Source organism: Triticum aestivum, chromosome 7A (assembly GCF_018294505.1).
Source record: "Triticum aestivum cultivar Chinese Spring chromosome 7A, IWGSC CS RefSeq v2.1, whole genome shotgun sequence".
Lineage (NCBI taxonomy): Eukaryota > Viridiplantae > Streptophyta > Magnoliopsida > Poales > Poaceae > Triticum > Triticum aestivum.
Window position 1 is genome coordinate 740,376,395 of NC_057812.1, and position 22,292 is coordinate 740,398,686.

General features: G+C 46.2%; 1 pseudogene; it reads right to left on the reverse strand.

Moving 5' to 3' along the window:
- The window catches only part of LOC123153963 (protease 2-like), a 121,602-nt pseudogene extending 101,381 nt beyond the window's left edge, over positions 1-20,221 (reverse strand).
- Positions 20,222-22,292: the final 2,071 nt, after the last annotated feature.

Here is a 22,292-nt window from a genome sequence, read left to right on the forward strand (position 1 = left end):
GGAGCCATACCTGATTTGGAATTTGATAGAATACTGTATGTGCTTCACTTATATCTTTTGAGCTTTATAGTTTTGCTCTTGTGCTTCACTTATATCTTTTAGAGCACGGTGGTGATTTGTTTTATAGAAATTATTGATCTCTCATGCTTCACTTAGATTATTTTGAGAGTCTTAATAGCATGGTAATTTTCTTAAAATCCTAATATGCTTGGTATGCAAGATTAATAATAAAACTTCCTTATGAGTGTGTTGAATACTAAGAAAAGTTTGATGCTTGATGATTGTTTTGAGATATCGAGGCAATAATATCAAAGTCGTGCTAGTTGAGTAGTTGTGAAATTGATAAATACTTGTGTTGAGGTTTGCAAGTCCCGTAGCATGCACGTATGGTAAACGTTATGCAACGAATTTGAAACATGATGTGTTATTTGATTGTCTTCCTTATGAGTGGTGGTCGGGGACGAGCGCTGGTCTTTTCCTACCAATCTATCCCCCTAGGAGCATGCGCGTAGTGCCAAGGTTTTTGATGACTTGTAGATTTTTGCAATAAGTATGTGAGTTCTTTATGACTAATGTTGAGTCCATGGATTATACGCACTCTCACCCTTCCATCCTTGCTACCCTCTTCGGTACCGTGCATTGCCCTTTCTCACATTGAGAGTTGGCGCAAACTTCGCCGGTGCATCCAAACCTCGTGATATGATACGCTCTTTCACACATAAACCTCCTTATATCTTCCTCAAAACAGCCACCATACCTACCTATTATGGCATTTCCATAGCCATTCCGAGATATATTGCCATGCAACTTTCCATCATTCCGTTCATCATGACACATTCATCATTGTCATATTGCTTAGCATGATCATGTAGTTGACATAGTATTTGTGGCAAAGCCACCGTTCATAATTCTTTCATACATGTCACTCTTGGTTCATTTCATATCCCGGTACACCACCGGAGGCATTCATATAGAGTCATCTTTGTTCTAGTATCGAGTTGTAATCATTGAGTTGTAAATAAATAGAAGTGTGATGATCATCATTATTAGAGCATTGTCCCAAGTGAGGAATAAAAGAAGAAAGGCCATAAAAAAGGAAAAGGCCCAAAAAATGAGAGAAAAAGAGAGAAGGGACAATGTTACTATCCTTTTACCACACTTGTGCGTTAAAGTAGCACCATGATCTTCATAGTAGCGAGTCTCTCATGTTATCACTTTCATATACTAGTGGGAATTTTTCATTATAGAACTTGGCTTGTATATTCCAACAATGGGCCTCCTCAAGTGCCCTAGGTATTCGTGAGCAAGCAAGTTGGATGCACACCCACTAGTTTCTCTTGTTGAGCTTTCATACATTTATAGCTCTAGTGCATCCGTTGCATGGCAATCCCTACTCCCTGCATTAACATCAATCGGTGGGCATCTCCATAGCCCATTGATTAGCCTCGTTGATGTGAGACTTTCTCCTTTTTTGTCTTCTCCACATAACCCCCCTCATTATATTCTGTTCCACCCATAGTGCTATGTCCATGGCTCGCGCTCATATATTGCATGAAAGTTTATAGGTTTGAGATTACTAAAGTATGAAACAATTACTTGGCTTGTCATCGGGGTTGTGCATGATGAGAGCATTCTTGTGTGACGAAAATGAAACATGACTAAACTATATGATTTTGTAGGGATGAACTTTCTTTGGCCATGTTATTTTGAGAAGACATAATTGCTTAGTTAGTATGCTTGAAGTATTATCATTTTTATGTCAATATGAACTTCTGTCTTGAATCTTTCAGATCTGAATATTCATACCACAATTAAGAAGAATTACATTAAAATTATGCCAAGTAGCACTCCACATCAAAAATTCTCTTTTTATCATTTACCTACTCGAGGACGAGCAGGAATTAAGCTTTGCGATGCTTGATACGTCTCCAACGTATCTATAATTTTTGATTGCTCCATGCTATATTATCTACTGTTTTGGACAATATTTGGCTTTATTTTCCACTTCTATATTATTTTTGGGACTAACCTATTAACCGGAGGCCCAGCCCAGAATTGTTGTTTTTTGCCTATTTCAGTGTTTCGGAGAAGCATAATATCAAACGGTCTCCAAACGGAATGAAACCTTCGGAAACGTAATTTTCTCATTAGATAAGATCCAGGAGACTTGGACCCTCCGTCAAGAAAGCCACGAGGTTGTCACGAGGGTGGAAAGCGCGCCCCCTGCCTCGTGGGCCCCTCGAAGCTCCACCGACGTACTTCTTCCTCCTATATATACCTACGTACCCCCAAGCGATCGGGGATGGAGCCAAAAACCTAATTCCATCGCTGCAACTTTCTGTATCCACGAGATCCCATCTTGGGGCCTGTTCCGGAGCTCCGCCGGAGGGGGCATCGATCACGGAGGGCTTCTACATCATCATCCAAGCCCCTCCAATGAAGTGTGAGTAGTTTATTTCAGACCTACGGGTCCATAGTTAGTAGCTAGATGGCTTCTTCTCTCTTTTTGGATCTCAGTACAATGTTCTTCCCCTCTCTCTTGGAGATCTATTCGATGTAATCTTCTTTTTGCGGTGTGCTTGTTGAGACCGATGAATTGTGGGTGTATGATCCAGTCTACCTATGAATAATATTTGAATCTTCTCTGAATTCTTTTATGTATGATTGGTTATCTTTGCAAGTCTCTTTGAATTATCAGTTTGGTTTGGCCTAGTAGATTGGTTGTTCTTGCCAAGGGAGAAGTGCTTAGCTTTGGGTTCGATCTTGCGGTGTCCTTTCCCAGTGACAAAAGGGGCAGCAAGTCATGTATTGTATTGTTGCCATCGAGGATAACAAGATGGGGTTTTTATCATATTGCATGAAACTATCCCTCTACATCATGTCATCTTGCTTAAGGCGTTACTCTGTTTTTAACTTAATACTCTAGATGCATGCTGGAGTCGGTCTACTGGTCTCGGACGTGATGCCTATATACATGATCATACCTAGATATTCTCATAAATATGCTCAATTCTGTCAATTGCTCAACCGTAATTTGTTCACCCACCATAGAATACTTATACTCTTGAGAGAAGCCACTAGTGAAACCTATGGCCCCCGGGTCTCTTTCTCATCATATCAATCTCCATCACTTTATTATTGCTTTGCTTTTACTTTTCCTTTTACTTTTCACTTTGCATCTCTATACCAAAAATACCAAAAATACCAAAAATATTATTTATATTTTCTATCAGATCTCACTTTCGTAAGTGACCGTGAAGGGATTGACAACCCCTAAGCGCGTTGGTTGCGTTGAGTTATTGTTTTTGTGTAGGTACGAGGGACTCGCGTGTAGCCTCCTATTGTATTAATACCTTGGTTCTCAAAAACTGAGGCAAATACTTACGCTACTTTGCTGCATCATCCTCTCCTCTTCGGGGAAATCCAACGCAGTGCTCAAGAGGTAGCATGCATGCATCTTTGAAAGGTAGCAGGTGCATTAGATAAACCAAAAGGCATACGTCTATAAGCAAAGGTACCGAAAGGGCAAGTAAAAGTAGTCTTTTCTTGATCATCAGCTGACACAGGTATCTGAGAGAAACCAGTTTAACCATCTAGAAAGCAAAAATGTGTATGTTTGGATAATCTTTCTTGCATTTGATCAATGAATGGCAAGGGGTAATGATCTTTTTAGTAGCTTTATTTAATTTGTGGAAATCAATTACCATCCTATAACCTGTAATAATTCTTTGTGGAATCAATTCATCTTTATCATTAGGAATGACAGTAATACCTCCCTTCTTAGGGACACAATGGACAGGGCTTACCCACTGACTGTCAGCAACGGGATAAATTATACCTGCTTCAAAGAGCTTTAATATTTCCTTTCTTACCACTTCTTTCATCTTAGGATTTAGCCGTCGTTGGTGATCAATAACTGGTTTGGCGTCTTTCTCCAAATTTATTTTGTGTTGACATAGAGTGGGACTAATGCCCTTAAGATCATCAAGAGTATATCCAATAGCAACACGGTGCTTCTTCAGAGTTTTCAATAATCTCTCTTCTTCATGCTCTAAAAGATTAGCACTAATAATAATAGGATATATCTTCTTTTCATCAAGATAAGCATATTTAAGAGTGTCAGGCAATGGTTTAAGCTCAAACACGGGATCACCCTTGGTTGGAGGAGGATCCCCTAGGATTTCAACAAGCAAGTTGTGTTTTAGAATAGGTCCCTGTTTAAAGAACACATCATCTATTTTCCTTATTTCATTCAGAAACATATCATTTTCATGGTCTAGCAAATATTGTTCTAAAGGATCAGTAGGAGGCACGGCAATAGAAGCAAGACCAATAATTTCATCTTTAGTGGGTGATACGTCTCCAACGTATCTATAAATTTTGATTGTTGCATGCTATATTATCTACTGTTTTGGACATTACTAGGCTTTATTATCCACTTTTATATTATTTTTGGGACTAACCTATTAACTGGAGGCCCAGCCCAGAATTGTTGTTTTTTTGCCTATTTTAGGGTTCCGAAGAAAAGGAATATCAAATGGATTCCAAATGGAATGAAACCTTTGGGAACGTGATTTTCTCACCGAATATGATCCAGGAGACTTGGACCCCACGTCAAGAAACAAAGGAGGAGGCCATGAGGTAGGGGACGCGCCCTCCACCCTCGTGGGCCCCCTGTTGCTCCACCGACGTACTCCTTCCTCCTATATATACCTACGTACCCCCAAACGATCAGATACGGAGCCAAAACCCTAATTCCACCGCCGTAACTTCCTGTATCCACGAGATCCCATCTTGGGGCCTGTTCCGGAGCTCCGCCGGAGGGCGTATCCATCACGGAGGGCCTCTACATCAACACCATAGCCTCTCCGATGAAGTGTGAGTAGTTTACCTCAAACCTTCGGGTCCATAGTTATTAGCTAGATGGCTTCTTCTCTCTTTTTGGATCTGAATACAATGTTCTCCCCCTCTCTTGTGGAGAACTATTCGATGTAATCTTCTTTTTGGGGTGTGTTTGTTGAGACCGGTGAATTGTGGGTTTATGATCAAGTCTATCTATGAAAAAAATTTGAATCTTCTCTGAATTCTTTTATGTATGATTGGTTATCTTTGCAAGTCTCTTTGAATTATCAGTTTGGTTTGGCCTACTAGATTGATCTTTCTTGCAATGGGAGAAGTGCTTAGCTTTGGGTTCAATCTTGCGGTGTCCTTTCCAAGTGACAGTAGGGGCAGCAAGGCACGTAATGTATTGTTGCCATCGAGGATAACAAGATGGGGTTTTTTATCATATTACATGAATTTATCCCTCTACATCATGTCATCTTGCTTAAGGCGTTACTCTGTTTTCATTAACTTAATACTCTAGATGCATGCTGGATAGCGGTCGATGAGTGGAGTAATAGTAGTAGATGCAGGAAGGAGTCGGTCTACTTGTCTTGGACGTGATGCCTATATACATGATCATACCTAGATATTCTCATAACTATGCTCAATTCTGTCAATTCCTCAACAGTAATTCGTTCACCCACCGTAGAATACTTATGCTCTTGAGAGAATCCACTAGTGAAACCTATGGCCCCCGGGTCTATCTTCATCATATTAATCTTCCAATACTTAGTTATTTCCTTTGCTTTTTTACTTTTCCTTTATTTTACTTTGCATCTTTATCATAAAAATACCAAAAATATTATCTTATCATATCTATCTGATCTCACTCTCGTAAGTGACCGTGAAGGGATTGTAAACCCCTTATCGTGTTGGTTGCGAGGAGTTATTTTCTTTGTGCAGGTACTAGGGGACACCCGCGCGCAACCTCCTACTAGATTGATACCTTGGTTCTCAAAACTGAGGGAAATACTTACGCTACTTTGCTGCATCATCCCTTCCTCTTCGGGGAAATCCAATGCAGTGCTCAAGAGATAGCACTGGGTAATTCTTTATCATGGGGTTCTCTACGAAATTTAGCAAAATTAAACTCATGAGACATATCCCCTAAACCAACAGAAACAATATCCTTATTGGAGCCTATCTTAGCATTAACAGTATTCAAGAAGGGTCTACCAAATATAATGGGAGAAAAGTCATCTTGTGGGGAACCAAGAACAAGAAAATCAGCAGGATATTTAACTTTCCCACACAAGACTTCAACATCTCTAACAATCCCAATCGGTGAAATAGTATCTCTATTGGCAAGTTTAATGGTAACATTGATATCTTCTATCTCAGCAGGTGCAATATCATGCATAATTTCTTGGTCTAAGGAATGAGGGATTGTGCTTGCACTAGCACCCATATCACATAAGCCATGATAGCAATGATCTCCTATTTTAACAGAAATAACAGGCATGCCTACAACAGGTCTATGTTTATTTTTAGCATTAGGTCTAGCAATTCTAGTAGCTTCATTGCAGAAGTAAATAACATGCCCATCAATATTATCAGCCAAGAGATCTTTAACCATAGCAATACTAGGTTCAACTTTAATTTGCTTAGGGGGTTTAGGTGTCTTAATATTACTTTTGTTAACCACAGTTGAAGCTTTAGCATGATTCTTTATTCTAACAGGGAAAGGAGATTTCTCAATATAAGCAGCAGGAAAAACAGGATCATCATAAGTGATAGTCTTTTCTTCAACTTTAATAGGTGCAACTGCTTTTACTTCAATAGGAGGATTATATTTAAACCACGTCTCCTTAGGGAGATCAACATGAGTAGCAAAGGATTCACAAAAAGAAGCTACTATCTCAGAGTCAAGTCCATATTTAGTGCTAAATTCACGGAAAGCATCAGTATCCATAAAAGATTTAACACAATCAAACTTAGGTGTTATACCTGACTCCTTACCTTCGTCGAGGTCCCAATCTTTAGAGTTGCATTTAATTATTTCCAATAATTCCCATTTTAATTCAATAGTCTTCATCATAAAATATCCAGTCCAAGAAGTATCGAGCATGGAGCGATTACTGAGAGAAAGCCGAGCATAAAAATTTTGAATAATCATTTCTCTTGAGAGCTCATGATTGGGGCATGAATATAACATTGACATAAGCCTCCCCCAAGCTTGAGCGATGCTTTCTCCTTCGTAAGGCCAAAAAGTATATATATAATTACGGTCACGATGAACAAGATGCATAGGATAAAACTTCTGATGAAATTCCAATTTCAATCGCTTGTAGTCCCATGATCCCATATCATCACATAGCCTATACCATGTCAATGCATCTCCCTTCAAATATAAAGGGAAGACCTTCTTCTTGATAACATCCTCGGGCATACCTGCAAGCTTAAATAATCCACAAACTTCATCCACACATATTAAGTGTAAATCGGGATGCAATGTTCCATCTCCTGCAAAAGGATTAGCTAGCAATTTCTCTATCATACCCGAAGGAATTTCAAAGTAAACATTTTCAGTAGGTTCAGTAGGTTGAGGAGCAACTCTTTGCTCTACTGGTCGGGGTGAAGATACCCCGAACAAGCCCCTCAAAGGATTATGTTCCATAGTAACAAGTGACAGTAAATTTCAGCACACTATATAAATCTTTCCTTACCAAATTCCACCTACCAAAGGCGCTTCACTCACCGGCAACGGTGCTAGAAAAGAGTCTTGATGACCCACAAGTGTAGGGGATCTATCGTAGCCTTTCGATAAGTAAGAGTGTCGAACCCAACGAGGAGCAGAAGGAAATGAAAAGCAGTTTTCAAAAAGGTATTCTCTGCAAGCACTGAAATTATCGGTAACAGATAGTTTTGTGATAAGGTAATTTGTAACGAGTAGCAAGTAGTAAAAGTAAATAAGGTGCAGCAAGATGGCCCAATCCTTTTTGTAGCAAAGGACAAGCCTGGACAAACTCTTATATAAAGGAAAGTGCTCCCGAGGACACATTGGAATTATCGTCAAGCTAGTTTTCATCACCTTCATATGATTCACGTTCGGTACTTTGATAATCTGATATGTGGGTGGACTGGTGCTTGGGTACTGTACTTACTTGGACAAGCATCCCACTTATGATTAACCCCCATTGCGAGCATCCGCAACTACAACAGAAGTATTAAGGTAAACCTAACCATAGCATGAAACATATGGATCCAAATCAGCCCATTACGAAGCAACGCATAAACTAGGGTTTAAGCTTCTGTCACTCTATCAACGCATCATCTACTTATTACTTACCAATGCCTCCTTCTAGGCCCAAACAATGGTGAAGTGTCATGTAGTCGACGTTCACATGACACCACTAGAGGGATGACAACATACATCTCATCAAAATACCGAACGAATACCAAATTCACATGACTACTTATAGCAAGACTTCTCCCATGTCCTCAAGAACAAACGTAACAACTCACAAAGCATATTCATGTTCATAATCAGAGGGGTACTAATATGCATATGGATCTGAACATATGATCTTCCACCAAGTAAACCAACTAGCATCAACTACAAGGAGTAATCAACACTACTAGCAACCCATAGGTACCAATCTGAGGTTTGGATACAAAGATTGGATACAAGAGATGAACTAGGGTTTGAGATGAGATGGTGCTGGTGAAGATGTTGATGGAGATTGACCCTCTCCCGATGAGAGGATCGTTGGTGATGACGATGGTGAGGATTTCTCCCGGGGGGGGGGGGTTCCCCAGCAGAACAGCTCTGCCGGAGCCCTAGATTGGTTCCACCAAGGTTCCGCCTCATGGCGGCGGAGTTTCTTCCCCAAAGCTTGCTTATTATTTTTTTCTCGGACGAAAGACCTCATATAGCAAAAGATGGGCATCGGAGGGCCACCAGGGAGCCCACAAGGCAGGGGGACGCGCCTAGGGGGGTAGGGCGCGCCCCCACCCTCGTGGCCAGGGTGTGGGCCCCCTCTGGAACTTCTTTTGCCCAATATTTTTTTATATATTCTGGAAATAACTTCCGTGAAGTTTCAGGAATTTTGGAGCTGTGCAGAATAGGTCTCTAATATTTGCTCCTTTTATAGCATAGAATCCCAGCTGCCGGCATTCTCCCTCTTCATGTAAACCTTGTAAAATAAGAGAGAATAGGCATAAGTATTGTGACATAATGTGTAATAACAGCCCATAATGCAATAAATATCGATATAAAAGCACGATGCAAAATGGACGTATCACCAATAAAGCCCAATCAACCACATGACATGAAAAAAGTCATGTGAGTAGCAGCCCATTAGGACAGATTGGCCAGATCGCATGCATCTAGTGTATTAAGTTAACAAGAACGGAGTAACACCTTAAACAAGATGACATGATATAGAGGGATAAATCCTAGCAATATTATATTAACCCCATCTTTTTTATCCTTAATGACAACAATACAAATACGTGCCTTGCTACCCCTATTGTCATTGGGTTAGGACACCGCGAGATTAAACCCTCACAAAGCACCTCTCCCATTGCAAGATAAATCAATTTAGTTGGCCAAACCAAATCAATAGATCGGAGAGAAATACAAAGCTATCTTAATCATGCATAAGAGAGTTCAGATAAGACTCAAATAATATTCATAGATAATTTGGTCATAAATCCACAATTCATCGGATCTCAACAAACGCACCACAAAAGAAGATTACATCGAATAGATCTCCAAGAACACCGAGGATAACATTGTGTTGAAGATCAAAAAGAGAGAAGAAGCCACCTAGCTACTAGGTATGAACCCGTAGGTCTGTGTTAAACTACTCACACATCATCGGTAGGGCATCAAGCACTACTAGAAAAAGGGCTATAGATGGGATTGACACTAATGGCACACCAGACAAGTGGTGCGCCATTAGTATATACTAATGGCGCACCACCTTCTGATGCGCCATTAGAGTTGAAACTACTAATGGCGCACCTGGCCCGCGGTGCGCCATTAGTATCAATTTTTTTTTGAACTAGTGCGCCTGTCCAAACATACTAATGGCGCATCCGGAGGAAGTGCGCCATTACTAGTTGTAACTAGTAATGGCGCACCTGTCAGAAAGTGCGCCACTAATGTTGTTTTTTTATTATTTTTTTAATTCCTTTTTTTGCAAAATTACTAATGGCGCACTCGACTGCGGTGCGCCATTACTAGTTTAAATTAATAATGGCGCACCGTTGTGGTGTGCGCCATTAGTATGTTTTTTTTTTGCAAAACTACTAATGGCGCACCACCAGGTGGTGCGCCATTAGTAACCTGGATTACTAATGGCGCATTTGTGGTTGGTGCGCCATTAGTAAATGGGCAGCAACAAGATATTTTGGACAGCCTCTCCTCCCACACTCACTTTCTCCCCACTTCATTCTCTCCACGGCCTCCTCCTTGTCTCGGGTGCCTCCTCTTTTTCACCTCATTTCCATCATAGATTCATTCAAATTAAGTGGTTAAGTTACCTTGTTTTGATAGGTAAGTAAGGGGGGAAGCTATATTTATGTTGTTCTCCCTACAACAATGTGCACATGCACTTTTTATGGCCTCGCTAGATCTATGTATGTTCGTGGTGTTGCATATGTTTGTGGTGTTGCATATGTGTTTGTGTTTGAAGGTGTACCGGTATTTGAAATGCGATAGTTGCCAATATTTTGCCGGAATGTGGATTCATTTCCGTTTCGGCGAGAATTTTGGCATTAAGCATTCTTTTTGGTCCTATTTTTAGGGAAAGTCATGCCAAATTTTTTCTTGGTTCTAAAATATCGTTTTGCTCTACCCCGCAGGCGACCATGGTCCGCACGATGACCGAGGGCATCGTGAATAGGTTTTTGAGGTCCGCGAAGGCCGAGATGCTTCAAAAGAACGAGACGGAGATAAGATGTCGTGTCGAAGATGCAAGCTGAAGAGCCTTATTGCGGACCTGGATTCCTGGCAGGTGCGGGACCACCTGCTCTTGCGGGGTTTCATGGATGGCTATCGGTGGCAAGGTGATGAAGATAACTACGAAGTCTTCCATGGGGGCCGGGCAAGAAATGAGGAAGGGCGGCAAGACAACCACCGCGGCTCGGGCGGGCGAGAAGACAAAGAATCCCCAGGAGATGATCACGACGGTGATGCTGTACACAGTCATCATGTAGAAGATGCAGGATATGATGATGATGCTGGCGGAGCAGACGACGCTGGACCATCGATGGGCTGGGTGCAGGACCCTCATATTCAAGAGCTGCTTCTCAAGAAGAAGGATAACGCAAGAGCTGCTGCCCGAGAGAAAGCCAAGATGGATCAACTTGAGTTAGACGCGGTTACTCCATTGTATGAAGGATGCAGGCCCGACGATACCCGCCTGAAAGTAACGCTCATGGCTCTGGAGATGAAGGTAAAACACAAAATGACCGACGCATGCTTCGACGAGAACGTGTCATTCTGGCACGAACGTCTTCCCAAGGGGAACAAGTGCCTGACCAGTTTGGAGGAGGCGAAGAAAATCGTGTGTCCTCTGGATTTACCGCACGTGAAATACCATGTGTGCATGAACAATTGCATCATTTATCAGGACGAGCACGCGGAGTCTACCATATGTCCGGTGTGCGGTGTCACTCGATACAAGAAGAGGAAGAAAGCTCCTCGAAAAGTGGTGTGGTACTTTCCGATCACTCCTCGTCTGCAGCGGTATTTCGCGGACCCTAAGGTAGCAAAGCTCCTGCGTTGGCACGCGGATAGCGAGGAGAAGAAGCGAGAAGATGACGCAAATGATCCGGAGATAGATAAAAAAGACAAGATGCTGAGTCACCCTAAGGATGCGAGCCAGTGGCAAGCGTTGAACTTCGAATACCCAGAATTTGATAACAATCCAAGGAACATCATGCTGGGCGCGAGCACCGATGGAGTCAATCCGTTTGGCGGCCAGAGAAGCACACATAGCACCTGGCCTGTGTTTGTGTGGATGTACAACCTTCCCCCCTGGTTGTGCATGAAGAGGAAGTACATTCACATGAGTATGCTAATTGAAGATCCGAAACAACCAGGGAACGACATCAATCTGTATCTGGGGCTGCTGAAAGAGGAGCTTGACACGCTGTGGAAAATGCCAGCCAATACGTGGGACGCCGCAGAGAAAGAATATTTCCATATGAGAGCCGCACTGCTCACGACGGTGCACGACTATCTCGGTTACGGATATCTTGCGGGGCAGGTAGTCCACGGATTTTCTGGATGCGTAAGGTGCATGGATGACACAACGTATCGCCAGCTAGATAGAGATCCCGGGTCTTCGAAAACCGTGTTCATGGGACATCGAAGGTGGCTTCGCGACGATGACCCGTGGAGGAAACGCAAGGATCTGTTCGATGGTGAAACCGAACCCCGAAAACGCCCATGTATGAGGAGCGGCGAGGAAATAGACAAGCTGTTGAAAAATTGGAAAGACTGCCCACTGCCGGGAAAGAAGCAAAAGGCGCCAGAGCCGATGCTGAAGGTATGGAAAACGAGGTCTGTTTTCTGGGACTTGCCGTACTGGAAGATCCACCATGTGCCTCACAGCCATGATGTCATGCATATCACGAAGAACGTGTGCGAGAGTCTGCTTGGTACCCTGCTCAACATGCCAGAGAGGACCAAAGATGGGCCGAAAGCAAGGGCAGACTTGAAATCAATGGGCATCAGGCAGGAGCTTCACGCTATATATGATGATGATGATGATGATGATGATGATGATGATGATGATGATGAGGCGAAGAAGGACACAGAAAGTCGTCGCAAAGGCAAAAAGGCCAAGAAGACCAGAAATGACTACCCTCCCGCGTGCTTCACTCTAAGTCAGGAGGAGATCGAGCAGTTTTTCACCTGCCTCCTAGGAGTAAAACTTCCTTACGGTTACGCGGGGAAGATAAGCTGATATCTAGACCCAGCGAAGCAGAAGTTCAGCGGGATGAAGTCTCACGACTGTCACGTGCTGATGTCGCAGATACTTCCAGTTGCAATCCGTGGGATCATGGACGCGCACGTCCGTGAAACACTATTTGGCCTATGCAACTTCTTCGACGTCATCTCTCGAAAGTCGATTGGCGTGAGGCAACTCAGAAGGCTACAGGAAGAGATCGTGGTGATACTATGCGAGCTTGAGATGTACTTCCCGCCCGCATTCTTCGACGTTATGGTGCATCTGCTGGTCCATATAGTGGAGGATATCATCCAACTCGGGCCGACGTTCCTGCACAGCATGATGCCGTTCGAAAGGATGAATGGTGTCATCAAAGGATACGTTCGCAACATGTCATGTCCAGAAGGAAGCATAGCCAGGGGCTTTCTGACCGAAGAGTGCATCTCCTACTGCACGAATTATCTAGGCATCGAGAACCCCGTTGGTCTGCCCGTCAACAGGCACCTCGGCAGGCTCGCTGGATGGGGTCACCGTGAGGGTCACCGCGAAATGCATGTCGACTTCGAGGGTCGACTCGCCGACTTTGAAAGAGCAAACCTAGTCGCGCTACAACACATAGAAGTGGTCGATCCTCGGGTGGTAGAGCACAAAACCTTTATTAAGAAGACGTACAATGACCGAGGCCAACAGAGGACGGACGGAGATATACTCAAAGAGCACAACTCATGTTTCACGCGTTGGTTCAAGCAGAAGCTTCTGTCTTACCCTTTACATGAGGATTCTTCCGCGGAAGAACAACTCATATTCGCCTTGTCACAGGGCGCCGAGCACAACCTGATGACCTATGAGGCGTACGATATCAACGGCTACACATTCTACACCGAGGCCAAGGACATGAAGAGCGATGGTTATCAGAACTCCGGGGTAACAATGGAATCCTACACCGGTAACGACAAGGACAGATACTACGGAAGGATCGAGGAGATCTGGGAGCTGAGCTACGCTGGAGAGAAGGTCCCGATGTTCCGTGTCAGATGGGCCAAGAACGTCATAAAAGAAGACCGGTATTTCACCACCATGGTTATACCCGAAGCCAAATCCAAGACCGTGGGCGCAAACGTCACCGCGAAAAATGAGCCATGGGTACTGGCTTCCCAAGTGGACCAATGCTTCTTCATTACCGACCCGCCAAAGCCCAGTCGTGTTGTCGTGAGGAGAGGCAAAAGGAAGATCATCGGAATGGATGGAGTAGCCAATGAGCAAGACTTCGACAAGTATGGCGACCCGAGGATCGAACATGACGACGATGATGAAGTAGCAGCATACACCACAAGAAGAAGTAGGACCACCCTACCTAAAGGACGTCCGTTCCATAGAAGAACTCCATTTGCGAAAAAGAAGGGTAAGAAGATTGTGAACAGATAGCTAGCTAAGATCGATTGTATTTAAATCGTAGACTTCATTTCTCGATTGTATTTCATGGGCACTTTTTGAACTATCATGAATATTTTTTAATTTCATGGACACTCGATCTCGATCCCCCTCCATCTCGATCGCTATCCCACCTCGCCAGATCCGGTCCCCCTCGCCGCCGAGCACCCCCCAGTCCACCGGCCGCCGCCGCCGACCCCCCGCACCCTCGATTCCCCTACTCAACTGCCGCCGCCGACCCCCCGCACCCCGCGCACCCTCCCCCGCTCCACCGGCATTACTGTTTGATGATATTTTTAAAAAAATTATTACTGTCTTATAAAAAAAATATTACTGTTATGATTTAAACAAGTTTGAACATATTTAAACACAAATAAGTATCAAACAGCTTTTTAAATGCTTAAAAACATTTGTGGAGCCTGGGAGTCGAACCCAGGACCTCCTGGTGTGAGAACTGGCTGCTGACCAGTCAAGCTAGTAGAGGGGACTTGATGTGGATCAGTTCTGGTGGTAGATAACCTGTTGGCTCGAGCAGAAATAAAAAAAATACTAATGGCGCACCACGGTGGGGTGCGCCATTAGTATGGATGTACTTATGGCGCACCGAGGGTGGTGCGCCATTAGTATTGTGCCCGGCCCCACCCATATTCCCTCCCCGGCCCCTCTCTCTCCCTCGCCCTCGCCCTCGATCCCCTTCCCCTCTCCTCTCCCGACGCCGCCCCGACGCCGCCTCGACCCCGCCCCGACGCCGCTGCCCCGCCACCTCGACGCTGCCCCGCCGCCTCGACGCGACCCCGCCGCCCGGACGCCGCCCCGACGCCGCCTCGACGCTGCCCCGCCGCCCCGACGCCGCCTCGACCCCGCCCCGACGCCGCTGCCCCGCCACCTCGACGCTGCCCCGCCGCCTCGACGCGACCCCGCCGCCCGGACGCCGCCCCGTCCACACCACCGTCGCCGGAGCACCACCACCCCCGTGAGCTCCCCCTCCTCCTCTCCCCCTCTCCCCCTCTACAGTGTACTTTTTCAAGTACTATGAATTACGTGGAGTTTGTGGTAAACATGTTTGTACCCATAATGTGGTCACAAGCTTCACAAGTGTGTCCTTGTAAATTTTTTCAAGGCATCTTGAAAGTTGTAGCAAAGATTGAGTTAAATGGAATTCTAAACATGTATCCGTGCTTCTGACAAGAATTCTAAATCTGATGCATTTACTAGCAAGAATTGTGAATTGTCATCTTTGTATTGCAGAAGCTTTTAAATTCTTTAGCATGAGTTTCTTCAAGTTTGGTTGTTCCTGCTGCATATGCCCAGCTAATAGCATGATTTAGCTTGTACCAAGTGCTTCGCTAAAATTCGGATAGTTCCCCACCTACTAGCTCTTTGTGGTGGCTTATTGGTGACTTGTCATACTTATACATTTTGTAACCTGTGCAAAAAACAGAAAATAAAAAATAAAAAAAACCTAATATACATACTAATGGCGCATCACATGACAGTGCGCCATTAGTATGACAAAGCATACCAATGGCGCATCACAGGAGAGTGCGCCATTAGTATGCCGCGGTCACTAATGGCGCATCCCGTTGTGGTGCGCCATTAGTATGCCAAAGCACCTGGGTATACATGGCCCCTGGGAGGCATACTAATGGCGCATCCTGGCCTATACTAATGGCGCACCAGTGGTACGCCATTAGTATACCAGATACTAATGGCGCACCAGTGGTGCGCCATTAGTAAAAATTACTAATGGCGTGCTAGTAATGGCGCACCACTGATGCGCCATTAATGTCTAAATTAGGTGCGCCATTAGTACGGGTTTTCTAGTAGTGAAGGTTGATATTGAAGCCCTCCGTGATCGAATCCCCCTCCGGCAGAGTACCGGAAAAGGCCTCAAGAAGGGATCTCACAAGAACATAAGGTTGCGGCGGCGGAAAAGTATTTTTGGTGGTCCCTCTGGTATACAGGGAATATTTGGGTATTTATGGAGAAAGGATTAGGGTTAGAGGAGTCCCGAGATGCCCACAAGCTTGGGGGCGCCCCCCCTAGGGCGCGCCCACAAGGCTTGTGGCCACCTTGTGGCTCTTCTGGCCTCCTCCCGAAGATTCGTTTTTGTCTTCTGGTCAAAGAAAAATCGTCAAAAGGTTTTGTTCCGTTTGGTACTATTTTTCTGTAAAAAACAAAAATAAGGAAAAAGCAACAACTGGCACTGGGCACTAGCTTAATAAGTTAGTCCAAAAATGATATAAAATAGCATAATAATTTATATAAAACATCCAAGATGCATAATATAATAGCATGGAATAATAAAAAATTATAAATACGCTGGAGACGTATCAGGACTTTCCATTTGATCGTCAAAACTTAAGAATGCTAGGGAATCACAGGCGTCAATGGAAAGGAGGACATGGGAGAGGAAATTTAACACATGTCGGAACGTGCTCGTGACATTTCTCGCTTTCTGCCCGTAGTGACACACTGGCATTTTTTGCCACTGTAGGCCCATGGTGAAGGTGAGGTGGGAGTCATCCGGTTGGAAAGAAGAGTGCTCCAGTGAGAAATGTCTTGTTACGGTGGGAAACTGAGCGAGAAGGGGAGTGTCAGGTAGGAAAAGTGAAGGGTGCGTCATTGGGTGGGGTTTTGTGTAGGGCCTGTGTGTTGGAGAAAACATATCGGATGGTCCAGGCAACCAAATTTCTCCACCACATATGGTCTTGATTTGGGGGAATCTGGATTGTCTAGACGGTTGAATTTTGGGGAGCCTGTTGGGCACACGTACACGCCCGAACATATCAGGAAGAAATGGGCTACAACCTTGAAGATGACCTTAATCATTTGTTTGATTCACTCATATGCATTGTAGAGATGGTGAGTTTAACAACTACGTAAAAACAGGATTGTGAGGGCTAGCGACTAGCGACCAGGAGGGGCTCGCGACCCGATCTAGCATCACTGCCGGATCCTTCCTCCATCGCCATGTCACCCGAGCCTAACCCCGCTCCCATGTGGCGCCGCCGCATTGCACCGAGGCATCCCCGCCTCCCTCCTCCCCCCACCACTCTCCTCTTCGCCATCGCTGCTGATGCCGGCAAGGTAAAGCCCAATGGCGACAGTGGCCTTCTTGCGCGTCAGCTGCTCATAACGCTATGGCGGCTCGATCTTGATCTCCTCGGCGGTGATGGCGGACAATGACGGCTGGAGTGTGGCGGCAGGTCTATAGCCGCAGGGCAGGTGGCGGTGGCGTCCATGTTATAGCCGCCCAACCTCCCGTTCGGCTTTGGATCGCGGTGACGCTCCTAGTCTTGATCAACATCACGTTGGCTCCCTGGGTGGCGACCCCGGGCTTGGCGGTGGTAGTCATCTCCTCCGTCGAAAATGGTCGTCTAAGGCTGGGTTGTCAGATCTCGAGATCCGTCATCTAGTCTTGGCTGCGAATCAGGAAGACATAGTTACCGGTGAAAACCGAGCCAACGGCGGGCGATGGCGTTGTTTTGCGCCGTTACCTAGAAGAAGGCATCATCATGTAACTACTATCGACTCACTCGTGCTACTCTAGAGGAAACCCTAGGACCTGGTCTTCCAGATCGGGGGATGCCGGCACTGCGGTGTCGTTTTTCTTTTGGGAGCATCGTTTGTGGAGCAGTGTTGGAAGACAAAGGAAGGAGGTGCAGTGGCTTCGTCTTGCATGGAGCTTCGGTGGAGATGTCAAGTCATGCCTAACCGACAAGTGCTATGTTGTGTCATGCCTGTTTAGCAGGTGCTACGCACGGAAGATCTTACATAGACTTCAAGCTGTGTCGGCTAGTGGTACTTGGCGGCATGCTACTGTAGTGTACCAGCAGCGACCGCGACGTGCTCAGCAGTTTGCACGCAGAGAGGTGGTGTCGTTGGGTGCCGTGGTGTCATCGACGGATGGCCGGACTGGTAAGGATGATGGGGATCTCTTTCCTGAAGATGGTCAACGATTCGATGGTGATGACGGCTTCTAAAATTTGTGCATGTGGTGTACATTTTAGATTTGTTGCACCGAGTGTAGGTTTGGGTACGTCATGCCGATGGATCGGCTATGAAGTGAAGCGTATCTGACAGTGTTTGTTGTCTATGGGGCGGTCCTATCCTTTGATCCTGATGTGTGTTAGTTATGAAGTCGTGTCGCTCGGCGCTTACCGCTTAGGAAGACTCTGCTTGGGCATATTGTAACATGAACCCCTACGTGGGCATGATGTTGTGAACCGTATATTTGAAGTTGTGTGATCGGGCCTATAAAGACTTGGTTTTATGGCATGTAGTTGGATCATCACTTGTTCGATTTGAGCATGTTCGTGTCTGTTTTACTGCTAGAGCGTGGCAGACCAGGGTAGTTTGGTTGTTAAGACCAGCGATGATTGTTGAGACAGCCTAGTCATCTCATAATTCTAAAACTGGAATGTGCATGTCAGCCGTTTGGAGGTGTGTTATTGGCATGGTTGGAAACGTTTCCTTTTTGAAGATGTGTCAGCACATATGGATGTACATTTGAATGGATGAACGAGCAGTGTTTGACAAGAGACAGAATAACGGAATGGTGAATTGGTGATCCGGAATTCAGGATAGTCAGCAAACTGATAGAAGAAAGGTGATAACCTAGTTGATGGAATTCCATGCAGGTAAACATAATTGATCACAGGTTATTCGTTCATACAGTGGGCATGTCAAATAGTGACGCTGAAGGTTGGGTACAAGATTGATAAGAGTAAATCGTAGACAAAGTTTGTTCAATGACATACATTTGGGGCAGATTGCGTGGGGTGAAGGCTGGGCGGCGGTATCCAAAGGATAAGGCTGTTCTATTTTATTATTTTTTGGAGGGACTTTTTTTTAAAACGCAGGCAAAAGCTTTGTCTCATCTCATTAATAAGCAGAAAAGAGTTGCCTGGTTAATAACAGAAAACCGGACGAAAACCGTCACAAACCGCCGAGCGGCACACATAATACCACACACCTCACATAGAGGGTCTCGTCAACATCACACACCGGTGTCATTGTCATCACTTCTCCCCAACAGGCCTCATCGCCCTCCCTAATCTCTGAGTAAGCGACTCCGACTTCTTCGAAGATAAATGTCGACCCAACCCACACCGTAGAGGCCGTGTGAAACACAAGAAACCCCGCGCAAAACTCAGCCACCCATGCAAGGACAACACAACTCCGACTTTGAACGATGGCTCCGAACAAGAACTATGCAAGGTTGGTGCCACGGAAGACCACCGAACAGACCACCTGCTGCATGTCATCGTCGCTACAGGGCCCTGCCGCTGCAGCTCCGACTTCACCGCAACAAAACAACCCAAGGTAGTCCCATGAACACGCTGGAGAAGAGCCGACTACCGCAACCAATGCCGCGTCTCCGACATCGCACACGCCCATCATTGTTGCCACACAAGCTTCGATGCCAACACCACCAACTTCCATCGGTCCCGCTTGATGATGCCTAGCTCCAAAGACGAAGTCCCCGAGAGGGGATACGATGCTAGAGCACCGTCATCGTCCGATCCCATGGATCTAGGGTTTCCCCTGAAGCTGCGAAGATTGGAGCTGAGAGCGCCTCGATGATGCCAACAAGAAGGAAATGGCGCTTGAAAGTGTCGCCATCGCCGGCTCCGGACACGCCGGAGACAAGCTTTCGCCCGGGTCAGCTTCTCGAGCCACGCACATCATGCATCAGCGAGCCCTTCATCAAGCCACCGAGGTCAAATCCGGCCGGATCTGACCACCTTCACCCTTCGCAACCTCCTAGCAGCAGATCCACGACGTCTCTGAGCCGCGCCGACCGCGCCGTCCAGGCCCTTCACAGACCCGCAACGAGTGCCACACCAGCCGCGCCCCTCGCAGCCGAGCCGCTGCCCGCGGCACGCCTCACCTCTCCCGGCAGCCGCTGGAAGCCCCTGTCCGCCCTCGCCGCACGAGCGCATCCTTCCCACCCGAGCTGCGGACAAATCTGGATAGCCAGGTCCCTTGCGCATCCACGCCGCTCCCTTGCCGAACCACCGCAGCGCCGCCCGAGCCGAAGCATCACCTCGCGCAGCCGTGCGAGCCCGCGCGCGTCAGACCTGTGCTTGTCCGCCCCTCCCGCACGCGCGCGACATGCGTCTGAGCACCGCGCTGCCCCACCACCTGTGCAGCCCCACCGTGCTCGCCCCACCACCTGCACTGCCTCACTGCACCGCCCCGGATGCCAAGGACGCCTGAGCTCCTTCGAAGCAGCCGGCCCGTGCCACGCCACTCCAAGCGGGAGGAGAAGCGACCGAGGAGCGGAGCTGTGTTGGAGTCGGGGTATGGTTTACTTTGGAGGGATTATTAGGTGGTGTTTGGTTCTCTAGTCCTAGGACTTTTTCTAGTCCCAACTAAAAAGTCCCTAGTCCCTAAAAAGTCCCTTCATGTTTGTTTCCAGAGACTAAAAAGTCCCTAGTCCCTTCCTAGAGGCTATTAAATGGCCATGTTGTCCCTAGTATATAGAAAAATAACAATCAAACAACACCATGGGGTGGCGGGCCAATGGGCGCATGGAGGGGCATTGATGGAAAAGTCTCAAAAAGACTCTTCTTGAGAGTCTTCTTCATTTAGTCCCAAATGCCTAGTTTAGTCCCTAAAAAGTCCCTCCCGTTTGGTAAAAAAGTCTTTATGAGGAACTTTTTTTAATCCCTACATAAAAAAGTCCCTGGAAACAAACACCCCTAAAGTTGTTGTAGTTGGCAACCATTAAGTCGGCCGCTGGAGCGAGCCAGCTCAGGACGGCTCCGAAACATTACCGGGCCGTGCGATCGATCCTGGTCCGCCCAACACCCGTCACCGCGTGCAGCCTTTAATGAGCGTTGGCACACGTTCTTTTTTACCTCTGTACGAAGCAAGATACGGGAGGGAATACATCTCGTGACACAGATCCAGTTGCATGTGGACGATGCTGATTTCGGGATGAGCTCAGACCGGGCTCAGTTTCTAATTTTCGGTCGTCAGTGGTATTTCTTAAGTTCTCTTTCAACTAATCAGTTGCCATCGAAGAAATGTGATTATGGCTCTCATGCATTATTTATGAGATTACATCAAACAAATGGTTCATCCACCTAATATGATGTTTCTTATAATTAAAACAAAGTACATCTAACTCTTGCATCAAATGATTTGCTTCTCATTGGAGGTGATTTAATTGGGCCGTTCCATTTGATCGTCAAAACTTAATAATGCTAGGGAATCACAGGGTTCAATGGAAAGGGTGACATGGGAGAGGAACTTTAGCACATGTCGGAAGGTGCTCGTGACATTTCTCGCTTTCTGCCTGTAGTAACACACGGGCATTTTTTGCCACTGTAGACCCATGGTGGAGGTAAGGTGGGAGTCATTCGGTTGGAAAGGAGAGTGCTCCAGTGAAAAAATGTCTATGGTGGGAAACTGAGCGGGAAGGGGAGTGTTCGGCAGGAAAAGTGAAGGGTGCGTCATGGGGTGGGGTTTTATGTAGGTCCTGTGTGTTGGAGAAAACATGTTGGATAGTCCAGGCAACCAAATTTCTCCACCACATATGGTCTTGATTTGGGGGAGTCTGGATTGTCTAGACGATTGAATTTTGGGGAGGCTGTTGGGCATACGTACACACCCGGACATATCAGGAAGAAATGAGCTACAACCTTGAAGATGACCTTAAACATTTGTTTGATTCACTTACATGCATTGTAGAGATAGCAAATTTTACAGCTACATAAAAAAGGACCGTGAGGCTAGCGACTAGCGACCAGGGGGGGGGGGGGGGGGGGGGGGGGGGGGGCTTGCGACACAATCTAGCATCACCGCCGGATCCTTCCTCCATCGGCATCTCACCCAAACCTAGCCCTGCTCCAGTGCGGCGCCAATGCGCCGCACCGGGGCATCCCTGCCTCCCCTCCCCTCCCCCCCCCCCCCCCCCCGCAACCACTCTCCTCTCCGCCAAAAGCCCGTCGGCGATAGTGGCCTTCTTGTGCGTCAGCTGCTCATTATCGCTGTGGCAGTTCGATCTTGATCTCCTCGGCGGTGATGGCGGAACGACGTCTGGAGTGTGGCGACGGG